General features: G+C 43.4%; 2 protein-coding genes across 6 annotated transcripts in view; one reads left to right on the top strand and one right to left on the bottom strand.

Annotated features, from left to right (window-relative positions):
- Nucleotides 1-5,448, bottom strand: part of fbxl6 (F-box and leucine-rich repeat protein 6) — a 60,881-nt gene extending 55,433 nt beyond the window's left edge. The window contains exons 1-2 of one of the 3 annotated variants that reach the window (XM_059971644.1): nucleotides 5,362-5,441; nucleotides 2,273-2,357 (exon numbers count right to left, since the gene is read on the bottom strand). The gene's annotated coding sequence lies outside the window, so the exon portion shown is untranslated. Of the gene's footprint in view, nucleotides 1-2,272; nucleotides 2,358-5,361 lie in introns of all 3 variants that reach the window. The other 2 variants (XM_059971645.1, XM_059971646.1) reach the window with 2 other exon arrangements.
- A 116-nt stretch (nucleotides 5,449-5,564) lies between these two features.
- slc52a2 (solute carrier family 52 member 2) overlaps nucleotides 5,565-17,055 on the top strand; it is a 51,507-nt gene continuing 40,016 nt past the window's right edge. Inside the window, exon 1 of one of the 3 annotated variants that reach the window (XM_059971661.1) lies at nucleotides 5,565-5,683. The gene's annotated coding sequence lies outside the window, so the exon portion shown is untranslated. Of the gene's footprint in view, nucleotides 5,684-16,462; nucleotides 16,566-17,055 lie in introns of those variants that run through there. The other 2 variants (XM_059971659.1, XM_059971660.1) reach the window with 2 other exon arrangements.

Here is a 17,055-nt window from a genome sequence, read left to right as displayed (position 1 = left end):
GTCGTAGCCATATTGCTAAGGCTAAGAAGCCTTTCACTGTTGGTGAAGAATTGATTCTGCCTGCTGCCAAGGACATGTGCCATGAACTGTTGGGAGAAGCTGCATCTAACAACATGACACAGGTCGCTCTTTCAGCTACCACAGCTTTAAGGAGAATCGATGACATAGCGAGGAACACAGCTGTTGGAACGGCTTAATGAATCACCATGGTATGCTATCCAGGTCAACCAGTCTACCAATGTCGACAACAAGGCAATACCACTGGTTTATGTGCGATATATATTTCAAGACGATGTGCACGAGGATATGTTGTGTGCACTGCTGCTGCCAACTAACACAACTGGGGCAGAACTATTCACGGCTTTGAATGACTATGTCAGGCAAACTGAACTGGCCATTCTGTGTTGAAATATGCACAGATGGGGCTGCAGCTATGACTGAACGGCTGTCTGGTTTCACTACCCGAGTCAAAGCGAGGTTGCTCTTGAATGCCAGTCTACACACAGTGTCATACACAGGGAAATACTGGCTAGCCGAAAAATGTCACCTGATCTTAACAGCGTATTGAGTGATGCTGTTGAAGTTATAAATCAAGTCAAAGCAAAAGCCCTTAACTCACATCTGTTTGAGCAGCTTTGCGAGGAAATGGATGCAGAGCACAAACGCCTTCTCTTTCACACTAAAGTCAGGTGGCTGTCGAGGGGGAGAGCCCTGGCCAGGGTTTTTGAGTTAAGAGAGCTGGTACAGAGATTTCTTTCAGGAAAAAAATCACCACTGGCAGCACGAGGAGTGATGAGGAGTGTATAGCAAAACTCACCTATCTGTCTATCTGTGTGACATCTTCAACCTGCTCAATGAACTCAATTTGTCACTTTAGGGGAAAATGACAACTGTCTGCAAGTTGGCAGATAAAGTGTCTGCTTTGAACGCCAAACTGGAACTGTGGGGACGACGACTGTACAGGGGCATATTTGACGTGTTTCCAACATTAGCTGGGATTTTGGGAGAGACTGAGGCTGCACCGTCCTCCTCACAGCTGGTGCGCAAATCACCTATCTTGGCCTTCAACAGAATTTGAGCGTTACTTCCCAACCGCAAATGACCCAAGACGTGCAAAAGAATGGGTCTGTGACGCATTTGTGAATGTTCCTGGTGAACCATCCATGTCAGCGTGGGAAGAAGATCAGCTCCTCGAGCTTGCAAATGACGATGGGCTGAAAAGTATGTTTGACATAACATCTCTGCTGGCATTCTGGATCAAAGTTGAGGCTGAATATCCTGAGATAGCCACAAAAGCACTAAAAATATTACTTCCATTTCCAACATCATATCTCTGCAAAGCGGGGTTTTCTGCAATGAATGCAATGAAAACTAAATTGTGGAATAGACTGGACATAAGGAACCCCCTTTGAGTATCACTGTCTCCCATCACCCCTTGATTGGACAGTCTTGTTGCAGGGAAACAAGCCCAGGGCTCCCATTGATTCAGCGATATTGGTGAGTTGCAATAATTTTATATGTTCGAACAAGGGAAATATGTACTGTTTAATATCCAAATGTTCCTTAAAACGTTATGATACTATTGACTTATAAGTGACACTTATCACTATATGCGCTGTGTTTTTAATATTAAATTCATTAGATAAACCCTTTTAGAAATTAAATTGAGTGTATTAGCCACTTATAAGTGAATTATAACCTATATTCTGGTCGTGATTAACAACACCCCCCCCCCCCATCAGCTGGTCCCCGCAAGAATATTGTCAATATTAAACCGGTCTGTAGTGCAAAAAAGGTTGGTGACCCCTTGCGCTAGGGAGATGTAAATCAATTTTGGGGAAACTAAAATCTCCCATCACGCCAACCCTGTTATTACTGTACCACTCCAGAATTGTCTCCCTATCTGCTCCTTGATGTCCCTCTCGAAGCTGGTCATCCTCTCAACCCCAGATCCATTGATGTCAATAGGGGTTAGCTTGTCTCCATTTCTCCTGTAGTCCACAACTAGCTTCTTTGTTTTTGCAACATTGAAGTTGTTTTGTTGACACCACTGTGTCAGGGTGATGACTTCTTTTCTGTAGGCTGCCTCATTATTATTTGAGATAAGGCCAATCAATGTAGTATCATCTGCAAATTTAATTAGCAGGTTGGAGCTGTGGACAGCAACACAGTCATGGGTATACAGGGAGTAAAGGAAGGGGCTCAGAACACAGCCCTGGGTGGCTCCTGTGTTAAGGTTCAGAGGGGCAGAGGTGAGGGAGCCCACTCTTACCACTTGCCAGCGATCTGACAGGAAGTCCAGGATCCAGCTGCAACAGGCAGGGTGAAGGCCGAGGTCTCTGAGCTTCTTGTCAAGCCTAGAAGGAATTATGATGTTGAATACTGAACTATCGTCCAAGAACAGCTTTCTCACATAAGCATCCCTCTTCTCCAGGAGTGTAAGGATGGTGTGTAGAGCTGTGGCTATTGCGTCATCTGTCGATTGGTTGCGTTGGTAGGTGAATTGTAGGGGGTCCAGTGTGGGTGGTAGCATGCTGCAGCTGTAGTCCTTGACCAGCCTCTCAAAGAGATAAGGGATCAGATTGGGGAATAGAAGAGGGAAGTGAGAAGGAAAAACACAAAAATACCATAAGGAGAAATCGATGCTCATGCCATCAGATTGGAGGATATCTAGACAGAATCTGAGGTATTGCCTCTCCACCGAGGGTGGCCTCATTGTGGCAGAAGAAGAGGCCATGGACTGACGTGTCAGAATGGGATCGGAGATAGGAATTCCAAAGGAAAAGTGTGAACTACTGATTAAGATTAAACAAAGTAAGAGAGAAAATAATGATGGTGTTTGAAGGCCGATAAATCACTGAGCCTGCATGAAATCTAACCCAGACTGCTGAAAGTAGTAAGGGTGGACAGCAGAGGGGCACGTTCCATTGGAGCAGAAGGACATCATGGGGTAAAGAGGGTGAGGATAGTCACAAGTTCAAGTTTATTGTCTTTCAACTGTAAGTACGTATATCACCAAACAATACAATGTCTGTGTAACATAATACATATAACTCACACACCTAACACTTCAAGTAACATTACCACAAATAAATTAACAAATAATAAGGTGCATATATGACACAAGTTAAAAAGTAGACAGTATAATGCTGCTGACACTTCATATGTGACGAAACCTGGGTGGTGGCAGGGAGTTCAGTAGTCCTACGGGTTAGGGGAGGGAGATGTTCCCATCTTAAGAGTTCTTGTCCTAATGCTATGGTACCTCCTGCCTGATGGTAGGTCAAAGAGATTGTTGGACAGATAGGAGAAATCAACAACAATGCTAAGGGCCCTGCACACACAGCGCTTCTGATTAATATAACCATATAACAATTACAGCATGGAAACAGGCCATCTCGGCCCTTCTAGTCCATACTAAACACTTACTCTCACCTAATCCCATTGACCCGCACTCAGTGAATACCCTCCATTCCTTTCGTGTCCATATACCTAATTTTGGTTTAAATGAGAATACCGAACCTGCCTCTACAACTTCTACTGGAAGCTCATTCCACACAGCTACCACTCTCTGAGAAAAGAAATTCCCCCTCGTGTTACCCTTAAACTTCGCCCCCTAACTCTCAACTCATGTCCTCTTGTTTGAATCTCCCGTACTTTCAATGGAAAAATCTCATCCACGTCAACTCTATCTATCCTCCTCAAAATTTTAAATACCTCTATCAAGTCCCCCCTCAACTTTCTACGCTCCAAAAAATAAAGACCTAACTTGTTCAATCTTTCCCTGTAACTTAGGTGCTGAAACCCAGGTAACATTCTAGTAAATCTTCTCTGTACTCTCTCTATTTTGTTGACATTTTTCCTATAAATCAGTGACCAGAACTGTACACAATACTCCAAATTTGGCCTTACCAATGCCTTGTACAATTTTAACATTACATCCCAACTCCTATACTCAATGCTCTGATTTATAAAGGCCAGCATACCAAAAGCTTTCTTCACCACCCTATCCACATGAGATTCCAGCTTCAGGGAACTATGCACCATTATTCCTAGATCTCTCTGTTCTACTGCATTCTTCAATGCCCTACCATTTACCATGTATGTCCTATTTGGTTTATTCCTACCAAAATGTAGCACAGCATTAAACTCCATCTACCATTGCTCAGCCCACTCTTCTAACTGGCCTAACTCTGCAAACATTGAAAACCTACTTCATTATCCACAACGTCACCTACCTTTGTATCATCTGCATACTTACTAATCCAATGTACCACCCTATCATCCAGATCATTAATGTATATAACAAACAACATTGGACACAGTACAGATCCCTGAGGCACCCCGCTAGTCATCGGCCTCCAACCTGACAAACAGTTATCCACCACTACTCTCTGGCATCTCCCATCCAGCCACTGTTGAATCCATTTTACTACTTCAATATTAATACCTAACGATTGAACGTTCCTAACTAACCTTCCGTGTGGAACCTTGTCATATCTCTGATGGGTGTCAGAAAGACCCTGATGGGTCTTTGGATGACAGGGTGAAGTAGAGGAAAGGATGCCACAGGGCAAGGGGTGAGTTACTGAATGATGAGGTGGAGGTACATAGAGGGGTATCATATTATGGGAGGGTCACAGATTGGAGGAGGGCAGCCACAAGGTGGGAGATTAACAGAGAGGCCACTGCACAAGATTGGAAAAGGCTGTAGAAAGTGGTGAGCTCAGCCAGCTCTATCAAGGATACTACCTCACTACTACTTACTTTATTTCTGTTTTTGCACTACTTATTTTAAATATTTAATATACATATGTACTTACTGTAATTATTTGTTATATTTATCATGTATAACATTGTACTACTGCCCTAAAATTAATAAATTTCACGACATTAAACCTGGTGATATTAAACCTGATTCTGAATTCTGATTCAAAAGGTGGTGCTTCAAGGCAGCATCCATCATTAAGGACCCCCAGCACCCAAGACATGCCCTCTTCCCCAATGCCATCGTACTTCTGAATAGGCAATGAACTACCTCACTACTTTTCTTTCTTTCTTTGCAAAGTATTGCAATGCACTGCTGCAGCAAGACAACGTATGCCAGTGATATTAAACCTGATTCAAGAGGAAGTGGATGAGGTTACTCATGGGGGGAGAGGGTCACGGGTGAATGAAGTGATATCAGGGGGTGCGAGGGTCACGGGTCGACGACTCTCAGTTGGGCCAAATTCGGAAGCAATAACCATGGCAACACAGACTTGACTTTATAGGCACCGCCCACTTCTCTAAGACTACCGCCGCCGCGCTCCTCCTCCTCCTCCTCCTCCTCCTCCTCCTCTGCTGCCGTCCAAAGCTCACCCTCCGACCGCCGTCCCTCTGATCCCGCACTCACTCGGCTCAACCCCTCAGGCGCCGCCATACTTCCCGCCGCACGCCGCCTCTCACACTAACCTGATAGCTGGCGCTAGGTTCCGCCCACACCTCGAACCAATTGGCTCTGTCACCACAGCTCCACGAACCACGGTCCTGCACATCTATTCGTCCAACGCTCCCGTCAATCACGGCGGCCGCTAGCGATCAAGTGGGGTTAACACCTGCAACGCCTCTTCTTACGCTGATCTTTGAAAGGGGAGGGGACAAGCGACTTTATTTTTGAACTGACAGATTTTTAATTTTTAAGGTATTTAAAAAAAGTTATTTTGAATTTGCGTTACATGCGTGACACAAAGCAAAAACGCTGACGTTTATTTTCATTGCACTGCTCATTTGCATAAACAGCCACCGCTAGAGGCATTTTTTAATCATCTCTGCTGTAAAGTATTAATCTGTACAATTTTATTTATTGTTTCATTTTACTTAATTGCTGTTTAGAGGTTTAGTAAACGGATTAGCTCTTCTAAATTTGTAATACCAACATCTAGTTCTCATTATGGGGGGGGGGGGGGGGGTGGTGGCTGGCGGAGAAATTAACTTGAGAAGCTCCCAGTCGTTTATTGTCATAAACACACGTACCCAAGGTATAAATATCATGACAAATGGCTTTTTGCAGCAGCAGGACGCTAGATTACAAACATAAATTAACATAAATGTTGCTTGAAATTATGGAATCCCTCCAACAGTCTTTTTGAACCCCTACCATCTGGCCAGGAGGTACAGTAGCATTGGACAGGGACTATTAGGATGGGAAACAGCTTCTTCCTTCCGGCCATGACTACTGAACTCTCTGCCACGTCATATATAAATAAAGCACAAGTAGTACTGTTCACTTTTTAAATTGCATGTACATGTGCCTTATTATTTGTTGATTTATTTGTGGTTATAGAACTTTATGTGTGAATGATATGTATGGTGTTGTACAGTTTGGTCTGGAGGAATGTTGTTTCGTTTGTTGGTATACATGTGTACAGTTGAATAACAATAAACTGAAATTGAACTTAAATTTGAATTATGAAATTAGGGATCTGGTGCTCTCAACATATTGATGCAATTATAGAAAGAAACATAGAAACCCTATAGCACAATTCAGGCCCTTCATCCCACAAAGCTGTGCCGCACATGTCCTTACCTTGGAATTTACCTAGGCTTACACATAGCCCTCAATTTTTCTAAGCTCCATGTACCTACCCAGAAGTCTCTTAATCGTATCTGCCTCCACCACTGTCGCCAGCAGCCCATTCCATGCATTCACCACTCTCTGTGTAAAAAATTTACCCCTGACATCTCCTCTATACCTACTCCCCAGCACCTTAAACCTGTGTCCTCTCATGTTAAACATTTCAGCCCTGGAAAAAAGCCTCTGACTCTCCACACAATCAATGCCTCTCATCATCTTATACACCTCTATCAGGTCACCTCTCATCCTCCGTCACTCCAAAGAGAAAAGGCCAAATTCACTCAACCTATTCTCATTAGGCATGCTCCCCAATCCAGGCAACATCCTTGTAATTCTCCTCTGCACCCTTTCTATGGTTTCCACATCCTTCCTGGAGTGAGGCAACCAGAACTGAGCACAGTACTCCAAGTGGGGTCTGACCAAGGTCCTATATAGCTGCAACATTAACTCTTGGCTCCAAAACTCAATCCCATGATTGATGAAGGCCAATGTACCGTATGCCTTCTTAAGCACAGAGTTAACCTGCGCAACAGCTTTGTGTGTCCTTTTGTGAGATCCCTCTGATCCTCCACACTGCCAAGAGTCTTACCATTAATATTATAATCTGCCATCATATTTGACCTACCAAAATGAACCACCTCACACTGATCTGGGTTTTAAATCCATCTTCTCTTTTTCAGCCCAGTTTTGCATCCTGTTAATGTCCCACCGTAACCTCTGACAGCCCTCTACACTATCCACAACACCCCCAACCTTTGTGTCATCAGCAAACTTACTAACCCATCCCTCCACTTCCTCATCCTGGTCATTTATAAAAATCACGAAGAGACTGGGTCCCAGAACAGATCCCTGAAGCACACCACTGGTCATTGGCCTCCATGCAGAATATGATCCATCTACGACACTCTTTGGGCAAGCCAATCCTGGATCCACAAAGCAATGTCCCCTTGGATCCCATGCCTCCTTACTTTCTCAATAAGCCTTGCATGGGGTACCTTATCAAATGCCTTGTTGAAATCTATGTACACTACAGCTACTGCCCTACCTTCATCAACGTGTTTAGTCAAATCCTCAAAAATTTCTATCAGGTTCATAAAGCATGACCTGCCTTTGACATAGCCATGCTGACTATTCCTAATCATATTATATGTCTCCAAATGTTCATAAATCCTGCCTCTCAGGATCTTTTCCATCAACTAGCCAACCACTGAAGTAAGACTCACTGGTCTATAATTTCCTGGGCTATCTCTACTCCCTTTCTTGAATAAGGGAACAACATACACAACTTTCCAATCTTCCAGAACCTCTCCCGTCCCCATTGATGATGCAAAAATGTCATGACATCAACGTTCCTGATGTGCTCTAGTTCCCGTGGCCTTCAAGTTAATGTTGCTCAGGGCTCATCCTGAAGGTGGATCCGCATGGAATCTGTAGGTATTGTCTCTTCGCCAGCAGAGTGCAGTTGTGAGGCAGTGTTATTCTGAGTGGAGCTATTTGAACACTAGTGTTCTGTGCTAGGGCCTCTGTAGCTTGTGATTGTGAATGATTTGGACAAAAATGTCGGTGTAAGTTTGCAGACAACAAAGATTGTCAGGTGCACATAATGAAGGTTGATAAAGAAAACAGCAGGCTATCGCTGAGCCGGAATGTGGTGATTAGTTTATTATTCTAACAAGTACTGACATGCAGTGAAAATCTTTGTTTTGCATGACATCTCATTGCCGTTAGTGCCATGAGGTAGAACAACGGAGAGTGATAAAAAAAATGCAAATTGAAGCATCACTGTCACAAAGCAATCACAGTGCAGACAAGGTTCATGGCCAAAATGGAGAACTTGAAGAAAAGTATCAAACTAGAGTGACACAGATTACAGATATTACGCAGGTACTAAGGGAGAATTAATTGGAAACAGCTGTTTTTGGGTAAGTTCTCATCAGCATATAGAGGTTGTTAAAAGACTAACTGCAGAGTGTAGGACATGTCCTCAATTGAATTTACAAGGACGGTAAGCTAAGAGAACATTGGATGTTGAAAGTGGTGGTGATTTTAGTCAATGGTATACACAAGGTTCTGGAAACTAAAAATCAATCTATCCCTTGAGGACTATAAAGAAGCCAGGAAAGAACTTAAGGAGAGAATTAGGAAAGCCAGGGGGGCATAAGAAGTCCTTGACAAGTGTGATTAAAGAGAATTCCACAGCATTATATACATATATCCAAGATCGAGGATAACTAGTGAGAGGGAAGAACCTCACAAGGATAAAAGAGGAGGGGGGGAGGATGTTAGTGAGGTCCTAAATAAGTGCTTTGCTTAGGTATTTACCAAGGTTAGTGAAGGACAGCAAGCAAAAGAGATCAATGTAGAGCATGCTAATAAGTCAAGGTGTATTGAGTTAAAGAAAGATACAGTGTTGAGTCTCTTAAAAAATAAGCGGAGGTCCCCACAGCCTAAGGGAATAGATCTATCTCTCATTGTTGAGAGACAAGTTAGAATGCTGGAGCCTTGACCAAATTCTTTGCGCCACATCCAGCTACAAGCAAAGTCTCGAGTAACTAATGTTGTTCTATTGATCAAGGAGGAAAATAGCGATAATCCTGGAAACTAGAGACAGCTGAGTCTCACAGCGGTTATAGGAAACAATTCTTAGGGATGGGTTTGAGGAGCATTTGGAGAACTGTGGCCTATTTAGGTAGAGCTATGAATGCTGGCTACATAAATATTAGCAAGGCATTTGACAAGGTCCCTGATGAGAGGCTCTTCAGAAGATTAAGGCACACGGTGAGTTGGGAGTTACCATTTTGGATTTAGAATTGGATTGCCCATAGATGACAAAGGGTAGTAATTAGAAGAACTCATTCTGGTTGGAGGTCAATAACAAGTGGTGTTCCACTGGGGTCTGTACTGAGACTTTGGCTGTTTGGGATACAAATATATCGATAAACAAAAATGACCTGGATGAAAATGTGGATGGGTGAGAGAGCTAGGTTCACAGACGATACAAATATCAAAGGATGATGGAGAGTTGCAGGGGAATGGGAACCAGAGTCCCAGAACAGATAGTGGAGAAGTTGGGGAGATAGCCGTTGAGAATACATCAGACTAAGTCAGGAATCAAGGTTGAGTGTGGTGTGACTAGTGTCCTGAGCTGTGTATATTTCAATGCAAGAAGTATTGTAGGAAAGGCAAATGAGCTCAGTGCATGGATCAACACCTGGAATTATGATATTGTAACCATTTGTGAGACTTTGTTGTAAGAAGGGCAGGACTGGTGGCTCAATATTCTGGGGTCCAGTTGTTTCAGATGCAACAGAGCAGTAGGGATTAAAAGGGGAGTGGTAGCAGTACTAGCCAGGGGAAATGTCACGGCAGTGCTCAGTCAGGACAGACTGGAGAACTTGTCCAGTGAGGTGTTAAGGGTGGAAATGAGAAATAAGACAAGTATGACCATGTTAATGGGCTATATTACAGACCACCCAACAGTTTGAGGGATTTAGAAGAACAAATTTGTAAAGAGACTGCAGACTGTTGCAAGAATCATAAGGTTGGTGTCTGTTGCTTGAATTTCCAGCATCTGCAGATTTCCTCATGTCTGAGGTTGTTATACTAGGTGATTTTAACTTTCCACATATTGACAGGGTCTCCAATACTGTAAAAGCACGAATTGGGATAGAGTTTGTTGTATGTGTTCAGGAAAGTTTCCTTCATCAGTATGTAGAAGTCCCATTGACAGTGTGCAATACTTAATCTGCTATTAGGGAATGACAGGGAGTTTGTGTAGGGGAACACTTTGCTTCTGTTGATCACAATGCCATTAGTTTCAAAACAAATATGGAAAAAAAATAAGTCTGGTCCGCAGGTGAGATTCTAACTTGGACAAAGGGCAATTTTGATGATATCAGGAAAGATCTAGCAAATGTGGATTGGGACAGGGTTTTTTCTGGCAAAGGTGTACTTGGTAAGAGGGAGGCCTTCAAAAGTGAAAATTTAAGACCACAAAACTTGTATGCATCTATCAGAATAAAATAGGTGAAGGGAACCTTGATTTTCAAAAGGTATGGAGGCCCTGGTTATGAGAAAAAATGGGAGGTGCATTGCAGGTATAGGCAAGTAGGAACAAATGAGGTGCTTATGGAGTACAAGAAATACAAGAGAACATTTAAGAAAGAAATCAGGAAACTAATTCCTGATGAGGTTTCCCCCAGAAGACAAAGTGAAGGAGAATCCAAGGGCTTCTACAGTTATGTTAAGAGCAAAAGGATTGCAAAGGACAAAATTGGTCCTCTGGAAAACCAGAATGGTAATCCATGTGTGGAGCCCAAAGAGATGGGGAGATCTTAAATGAGTTATTTTGCATCTGTATCTACTCAGGAGTTGGACACCCAAGTGAGGCAAAGCGGCACCAGCAGCATGGAGTCTATAGAGGAGGAAGTGTTTACAGGCAAATTAGGGTGGATAAATCCCCAGGGCCTGACAAGGTGTTCCCTCAGATCCTACAGGAGGCAAGTGCAGAAATTACCAGGACCCTAGAAGAGATATTTAAATCATCCTTAGCGACAGCTGTGGATGTCAGAGGATTGGAGGATCACCAATAGCTTAAGAAAAACTTTTCCATAGTTTAAGAAAAGCTCTACAAATGAACCAGGAAATTATAGGCCAGTGAGTCTGACATCAGTTGTGAGAAAGTTACTAGAAGGCATTCTAGGGGACAAGATATATGAGTATTTTGATAGATGTGGACTGATTAAGGATAGTCAGCATGGCTTCGTGCATGGTAGGTCGTATCTAACCAATCTTACAGAGTTTTTCAAGGAAGTTACCAGAAAACTGGATGACAGCAAGGCAGTGGATGTTGTCTACGTGGACTTGACAAGTTCCCACATGGGTGGTTGATCAAGAAGGTTCAGTCACATGGCATTCAAGATGAGGTAGTAAATTGGATTAGACACAGGCTTTGTGGGAGAAGCCAGAGGGCGGCCAGAAGGGCTTACTCCATGCTGTATCTCTGCATGGATAAACTCTTTGTACATGTAACTGTCTGTTATGTTTCCTAGTGGTCATAGTTGTATATGCAATTGTTCAGCGTGTCCCCCAGTGGTCAGAGTTGTATACGTACAGCGTGCCCCCTTGTGGTTATGGTTCTTTGAATGATTCTGGAAGCTTCTCTGGTATCAAATTATTTGAACAGGGACTATCAGATTGATTAACTCTTATTTACAAATTTGAATGGAATATATCTTACCTATGGGTATAAGAACAGCCAAACATGTTTTTTTCTCTATTTTGTTCTTACCTACTGGACTTCAACTCTCTACATTTCTGATTCCCTTTGTTCTATTAGCCCTTAATAAAATAATTGTGAAGAAACAAGTTGAAAGTTTGAAGTAATTTTTTTTATCAAAGTGCATATATATCAGCATATACCAATCTCAAGATTCATTTTCTTGCAGGCAATTGCAATTTTATGCCACTTTCTTGAGAGGAAGAGACGTAAAACTTCAAAGAACCTTGTAAAACATCAGAATCCAGTGACTCATATATTTAAAAATGAATGAACAAAAATTGGTGAGACTACAACTAGAGGTCATAAGTTAAGAGTGAAAGGTAAAATGTTTAAGGGGAACATGAGGAGAAACTTCTTTACGCAGAGGTAGTGAGAGTGTGGAATGAGCTGGCAGCACGAGTAGTGGATGTGACTTTGATTTCAACATTTAAGGGGTTTAGATAGGTACGTAGTTAGGAGGGGTATGGAGGCCTATGGTCCGAGTGCAGGTCGATGGGTCGAGGAAACTTAAATGATTCAGCATGAACTGGATGGGCAGAGGGGCCTGTTTCTGTGCTGAAGTTTTTTATGACAATAAATGAATATCGAAGTTGGTAGGTTATGCTGTGATTGTAGAAGAACTTGGTGAGGCCTCCGTTTTGGTCACCCTTCTCTGGAAGAACAGAATGGTAATCCATGCACAATGCCAAAAGAGATGGAGGAGATCTTAAATGAAGTTTTTGCATCAGTATTTACTCAGGAGATGGACACAGAGTCTGTAGAAGTGAGGCAAAGCAGCATCAACTTCATGGACCCCGTACAGATTACAGAGGAGGAAGTGTTTGCTGTCTTGAAGCAGATTAGGGTGGATACATCTCCAGGTCCTGACAAGGTGTTCTCTCGGATCCTATGGAAGTTTGGTGCAGAAATAGTTCAGTGACCTAGCAGAGATATTTAAAATATCCATAGCTATGGGTGAGGTGCCAAGGGTTGGAGGAAAGCTAATGTTGTTCCATTGTTTAAGAAAGGCTCTAAGAATAAGCTAGGGAATTATAGGCCAGTGAGCCTGGGAAAGTTATTGGAACGTTCTCTAAGTATTTGGATAGATGGGGACTGATTAGGGATAGTCAGCATGGCTTTGTGCATGGTAGGTCGTGTCTAACCAATCTTATCGAGTTTATCAAGGAATTTCACAGGAAAGTTGATGAAAACAAGATAGTGAATGTTGTCTACATGGACTTGAGCAAGATCTTTGACAAGGTTCCGCAAGGGAGGTTGGTCAAGAAGTTTCAGTCACTCAGCATGCAGGACGGGGTAGTAAATCGGATTAGACATTGACTATGTGGAAGAAGCCAGAGAGTGGTGGTAGATGGTTGCCTCTCTGATTGGAGGCCTGTCACTGATGGAGTGCTGCAGGGATCGGTGCTGGGTTCATTGGTGTTTATTGTCTATGCCAATCATCTGAATGATAATGTGGTTAACTGGATCAGTAGATGTGGTGTACTTGAATTTTCAGAAGGCCTTTGACAAGGTGCCACACATGAGGCTGCTTAGCAAGATAAGAGCCCATGGAATTACAGGGAAGTTACCAGCGTGGGTGGAGCATTGGCTGGTCGGCAGAAAACAGAGAGTGGGAATAAAGGGATCATATTCTGGCTGGTTGCCAGTTGCTAGTGGAGTTCCACAGGGGTCGGTATCGGGATCGCTGCTTTTTACAATGTATGTCAATGATCTGGATTATGGGATTAATAGATTTGTAGATAAATTTGCCAATGACACAAAGATAGGTGGAGGAGCGGGTAGTGTTCAAGAAACAGAGAGCCTGCAGAGAGACGTAGATAGTTTAGGGGAATGGGCAAAGAAGTGGCAAATGAAATACAATGTTGGAAAATGTGTGTTCATGCACTTTGGTGGGAGAAATAAACAGGCAGACTATTATTTAGATGGGGAGAGAATTCAAAATACAGAGATGCAAAGGGACTTGGGAGTCCTCGTGCTGGATACTCTAAAGGTTAACCTTCAGGTTGAGTTGGTGGTGAAGAAGATGACTGCAACGTTGGCATTCATTCCTAGAGATATAGAATATAAGAGCAGGAGATATGATGTTGAGGCTCTATCAGGCACTTGGAGTATTGTGTGCAGATTTGGGTTCCTTATTTTAGAAAGGATATATTGACATTGGAGAGGGTTCATAGAAGATTCACGAGAATGATTCCAGGAATGAAAAGTATACCGTATGACGAAAGTCTGGCAGCTCTTTGGCTGTATTCCCTGGAGTTCAAGAGAATGAGGAGGGGTCTCATAGAAACATTCTGAATGTTAAAAGACCTGAACAGATTAGATATGGCAAAGTTATTTCCCATGTTAAGGAATTCTAGGACAAGAGCATATGACTTCAGGATTGAAGGACGTCCATTTAGAACAGAGATGCGGAGAAATTACTTTAGTCAGAGGGTAGTAAGTCTGTGGAATTTGTTGCCATTGTGTGTGCTTAAGGCAGAGATAGATAGGTTCTTGATTAGCCAGGGCATCAAAGGGTATGGGGAGAAGGCATGGGAGTGGGGATGACTGGAAGAATTTGATCAGCCCATGATTGAATGGTGGAATAGACTCGATGGGCCAAATGGCCTACTTCTGCTCCTATATCTTATGGTCTTATGTCTTGTATATGTATGTTTTTTTAAATAGTTAAGCTAAATTAAGTAGTGAAAAAATAACACAACTAGTAAGTAGGGAAATAGTGCTCATGGGTTCAATGTAAATTTAGAAATCGATGGCAGAGGAGAGAAGCTATTCCTGAATCAGAGCTGTTCTGGGATATCAGAGATGTTCTCCTCCTCTTTCAATGGGCAGTTTCCCTTCCTCCATCACTGATGTTGTCCTCACCTACATCTCCTCTATTTCTCAACATCTGTGCTCACCTCATCTTTCCGCCCCCTTAGCAGTAATAGAGTTCCTCTTCGCCTTACCTACCATCCCATGAGTCCCTGCATCCAACACATCACTTTCCACAACTTCCCCCATTTCCAAAGGGATCCTACCACCTAGCACATCTTTACCTCCCTCCCACTTTCTGCTTTCCACAAGTATTGCCCCCCTGTGATTCCCTTGTCCATTCGTCCCTCCCCACTAATCTCACATTTGGCACATATCCCTGCAAGCAACAGGAATTCTACATCTGCCCATCCTCCCTCACATCCATTCAGGGTTAAAGCTGTCCTCTAGATGAGGCAACACTTCAGCTGGGAATCTGTTGTAGATCACCGATAGTATCCACTGTTCCTGATGCGGTCTCCTCTACACTGGAGAAACCCGATGTGAATTTGAGGACTGCTATGTCGAGCACCTCCACTCCATCTGCCATAAGCGGAATATCCCAGTGGCCATCCATTACAGTTCCTATCCCTATTCCCATTCCAACATGTCGGTACATAGCATGCTCATTTGTCATGAGGAGGCTGGTGTCAAGGTGGAGGAGCAACATCTAGTATATTCCATCCAGGTAGCCTCCAGCCTGGTGGCATGAACATTGATTCCTCCTTCCTGAATTTTCCCTCCTTTCCCTCTTTTTCTATTCCCAAATCTGGACTCTTATCTCTCCTCCTCACCTGCCTATAACCTCCCCATTCTTCCCTTTCTCCACTCTCCTCTCCTACCAGATTCCTTCTTCTCCAGCCATTTACCTTCTTCCTTCTCCTCCCCCCAAATTTCTGGCATCATCCCCCTTCCTTTCCAGTCCTGATGAAGGGTCGCAGCCTGAAACATCAACTGTTTATTCATTTCCATTAATGTTATCTGACCCACTGAGCTCCTCCAGCATTTTGTGCGTATTGTTCTGGATTCCAGCACCCCTTGTGTTCACAGTAATATTATTTTAACTTGTATTAGGACTGATATTGTTGTACACCACCAGGAGTTTTGCAATGCCCTTTACTTCGGAAGGATTGACGTCAACTGTATGTCTTCTGGAAGGTGGAGGAAATGGAGACTAAAATCTGCAGGAGAAACTCAGAACTCAGCAGATCAGGCATTATCTATGGAATGCCTCAAAGGCATCTGTCATTAAGGACCCCCATCACCCAGGACCTTGCTACCACCAGGGACGGGGTACAGGAGCCTGAAGACACACACTCAGGAAGTTCCTTCCGCTCCACCATCAGATTTCTGAATGGACAAGGAGCCCCTGAACATTACCTCGCCATTTTTGTTCTTTTTTGCTCTCCTTAAGCAGTACTTATTTCATTATATATTTCTTATTGTTATTGATAGTTTCATTTAATTATCTATTTTTATTGTTATTTATAGGATTGTTTAATTATCTATTGCAATGCATAGCTGCCGCAAAACAACATATTTCACGACGTATGCCAGTGATATTAAATTTAATCCTGTTCTCATTCTGGGATAAATAGTCGACGTTTTGGGCTAAGAAATACATTCTGTCCCCTCTGGCCCTTGGACCGGCTGGCTTCGCATTCCTGTCGGCAGTGTGTTAAAAAAAGAAGGGCTCGCCCCTTTAAGGAGAGAGGGTCCCTGACGGAACCGGAGGCTGGCCTTCATTGGAAGGAGAGCGACCAATGGAGAGGCTGCTTCTTGCGGGGTGCTGTCACCTGGAGGGTATAAAGGGCTGAGCCGGGCGTGGGGTTACTTTTCTTAGAGGTGGTGACTCGGCCTGGTGAAGGTAAAGGGGTAAGAGGGGAAGGGGTAAGGGGGAGTGTTTTAAAGAAGGACGTGAGAGATTATACAAATTCCCGAAATCTTGAGCCTCTCAGCTTCTTACTTTATTCCCGCCCACCTGTCTCTTGCCAGTTTGTGCCCCTTCCCCTCTTCCCACTTTATTCTGGATTCTTCCCTCTTGCGCTCCAGTCTTGATGATATTCGGCCCGAGACGACGACTGTTTATTCCTCTGACCTGAGTTCCGCCAGCATCTTGTGTGCCTCACCTCCCGCCTTCCAACTTCTTACACGCGCCCCCTAACTACTCAGCTTCCCCTCTCCTTCCCCCGCTCACCAGTCACCTGCCAGATTGTACACCATTCTTCCCCCCTTCCTTTCCAGTCCTGGTGATGGGTTTCGGCCCAAAACGTCGACTGTTTGACGTTATCTGATCTGCTGAGTTATTCCAGTATTTTGCGTGTATTGCTCTGGATTTCCAGCATTTGCAGATTTTTTTTTGTGG

The sequence above is a fragment of the Hypanus sabinus genome, chromosome 6, assembly GCF_030144855.1.
Source record: "Hypanus sabinus isolate sHypSab1 chromosome 6, sHypSab1.hap1, whole genome shotgun sequence".
Lineage (NCBI taxonomy): Eukaryota > Metazoa > Chordata > Chondrichthyes > Myliobatiformes > Dasyatidae > Hypanus > Hypanus sabinus.
The sequence above is the reverse complement of the archived record's forward strand: the minus strand, read 5'-3'. Positions and strand labels throughout refer to the sequence as shown.